Here is a 3,418-nt window from a genome sequence, read left to right on the forward strand (position 1 = left end):
GGGGAGCGGGGCGGGGCGAAGGCAGAGGGTGGGATCTGGGCTGAGAGCCAAGGGAAAGCGCCACAGCCTTGTTTTCTCCCCAATTCTAGGAAAGAAAGTAGGTTAAGTTCTGTACCCATGAGAGAAAGAAAGGCCCTACCAGCGGTTCTCAACCTGTGGGTCGCGACCCCTTTGGCGGTCGAACGAGCCTTTCACAGGGGTCGCCTACGACCATCCTGCATATCAGATATTTACATTACGATTCATAACAGTAGCAACATTACAGTTATGAAGTAGCAACAAAAATAATTTTATGGTTGGGTCACAACATGAGGAACTGTATTTAAAGGGCCAGAAGGTTAAGAACCACTGCTAGCTGGTTTGAATCAGTGGACAGAGCATCGCCCGCCCAGGTAAGAGTCCCAGGTTCAATTCCCACCAAGGGCACATGTCCAGTTTGCCCGGGATCCCCAGTAGGGGGGTGCAGGAGCCAATCAATTTGATTCTCTCTCATCATTGAGGTTTCTATCTCTCCCTCTCCCTTCCTCTCTGAAATCAATAAAAATATACTTTAAAAAAATAACATAAGAATGATAAATTTGTTTAAAAAAAAAAGAAAGAAAGTAACTCAATCCCGACCTCTGCCGCCCCAGGCCAGTAGCATCACCTTCCACTCAGCAAACTTCCCCATTCCTAACACACCCAGGAACATTCAAAACTAGCCCGAGCTCTAGGAAGATATGGGATACCATTTCACCAATAATTCATCGTGCTATTGGTGAGATACTATCTGTACCTCATTCACCCTACCCCAACCAGCACCCTTCACGTAGGCGTTGCCATGTTGAATGTTTGCGATAACAATTTTCCCCATTTTACGCTGAGGAAAATGAGACAAATATTATTCTTTCACTGTTCTGCATAAAAGTGAGTTGCATTATTTTTACAATAAAGTAATTCACCAAATTTTGACTGCCACTGATTTACTAGGTTCTGGGGAAACACTGGTGAGTTTTTTAAAAAAAATTTTAAATTGAATTTAGAGAGAGAGAGAGAGAGAGAGCAAAGGAGAGGGAGAAATAGAAACATCATGAGATACAGCATCAATCAACATCCATCTGAAGCCTCATGCACGCCCCCTACTGGCGATCGAGCTGGCAACCCGGGCATGTGCCCTGACCGGGAATCAAACCAGTGACCTCTTGGTGTATGGGTCCACACTCAACCACTGAGCACGCTGGCGGGGCCCAACATTGGTGAGTTTTAAAAGGTGTTCCTTGATCTGGCTGGTGTGCGTCAGCAGTTAGAGCAGAGGATTGAGGGTTCAATTCCCGGTTAAGGGCATGTACCTGGGTTCTATACTGCCCGGTTGGGGCAGTGTGGGAGACAACCAGTCAATGTGTCTCTCTCACATTGATATTTCTCTCTCTCTATCCTCTCATTGTTTTCCTTCTCTTTCTCTCTCTCTCTCTCTCTCTCTCTCTCTCTTTCTTCCCTCCCTTCCACTCTCTCTAAAAAGCAATGAAAACAAAAAATAGCAGAAGTTCATAAATCTGAGGCCCAGAAACTTGCCCGAGTCTGACAACCTCAGTGGATCTGGGATTCCATTCCTGGCTGTCTGAGCAGGGTGAGTGTACTGCAGGGTTAGTGTATTTAACACGGAGCTACATTAACATCTTGGGGGCAGCGAGAACAGCACCAGGTGTTAGACCTGTGGGGTCAGATTGGCCCTGGGTTCAGCAACCTTGATCCTTGAGTTCTGGCTAAGAAAGAATTGAGGGCCAAGACTCAAACTATAAGAGAACATTCATTTAGAAAATCACAGAGGTAGAAGTAATTTGTAGAAGTGGGCTTAGGAAACATGTTGTAGAGATAAAAAGAAAGGGCCCTTAGAACTTAGAAGTGAGGCAGGTTAAGGTGACATGCCTGGGGAATAGGTAGGAGAGTAGGAAGGGAAAGGCCCTGACATGTTCCCAGAAGGGAGAGCGCACTGGGTCCTCCATCCTAAGCGTTTTAAGGATGAAGATTTTAGGGGAGGTCCCAGGGGAAGATCTCAATAGCATATTCAGTAGTTTTCCAGGTCTAGATCTCTACTGATTGATTGGTCAGTGCCAGGGCAGGAGGGTCATTATTCAATGCAGCTGGTCCTAAGGTTAGCCATGGTATTACTTGTCTGGTTTTGCCATCTGGAGCTGAAATAAAACTGAGGCCTAGATGTTACCTCTAGGGAGAAAAGGTCAGGAGGTCCAAACCACATGGCCAGTGATATGCTAAGGGGGGAAAGATCATCCTGCAGATGAGGTCTCACTCTACAACTGCCCATTGCTAGGCACTGGGGCTTCCCACCCTATGGAGCTTTCTGTACCTGGACCATAATCCTCGCTCTGCTCACATCTGTCTAACTGCCTACTATGACCTGGCCTGGCCTTGGGCATGGCTCGGGTATCAGGGTATTTCCAACAGGACACACAGGGGGAAATGAGGCCTTCTTTTTTTAATTGGGGATGGATATGAAGCTATTAATGGAAAATAAAAGAATTCAAACATTTTTCACATAAGCTCTTTCCCCAGAAATTTAGAGGTGGAGAACTGAAAGGGACATTGTAAAAATGTTAACAAAATAACTTCCATGGCTGAAAGCTTTTTTATTTTATTTATTTTGTAAAGGGTTTTTAAAAAAATATTTTTTATTGATTTCAAAGAGGAAGGGTGAGGGAGAGAGAGATAGAAACATCAATGATGAGAAAGATTGACTGCCTCCTTGTGCCTGCAACCCAGGCATGTGCCCTTGACTGGAATGGAACCTGGGACCCTTCAGTCTGCCGGCTGACGCTCTATCCACTGAGCCAAACCAGCTAGGGCTGAAAGCTTTTTCAAAATAAAGGTGTTTTTGGTAGCCAGAAAAGGAGCAGGCCCTGGGGCATGAAGTCTAAACCACCAGCAGCATGGCTAGGTGGAGAAGGCAACATGTCCATTATCCTGGAGTTGACAGGCTCTTTTGTACATTATGTTTTGGGGAAGAAAGATGTAAGTTGTTTAAAAGAATTTACATTGGGCCCAACTAGTGTAGCTCAGTGGTTGAGAGTTGAACTAGGATTCCTGGTAAGGGCATGTGCCTGGGTTGGGCTCGATCCCCAGGAGGGGGCATGAAGGAAGTAGCCGATCAAGATGTTTCTCTCTGGTTGATGTTTATATCTCTCTGTCCCTCTCCCCACCCCCGACCCCCGACCCCCAATCAATAAAAATGGTTATATATATATATATTTTTGAATATATTTTATTGATTTTTTGACAGAGAGGAAGGAAGAAGGATAGTTAGAAACATCAATGAGAGAGAATCATTGATTAGCTGCCTCCTGTACACCCCCAAATGGGGAAGTGCCTGCAACCCAGGTACATGCCCTTGACCAGAATCAAACCTGGGACCCTTCAGTCCACA

The sequence above is a fragment of the Myotis davidii genome, unplaced genomic scaffold (genome assembly GCF_000327345.1).
Source record: "Myotis davidii unplaced genomic scaffold, ASM32734v1 scaffold545, whole genome shotgun sequence".
In the NCBI taxonomy this organism is placed as follows: domain Eukaryota; kingdom Metazoa; phylum Chordata; class Mammalia; order Chiroptera; family Vespertilionidae; genus Myotis; species Myotis davidii.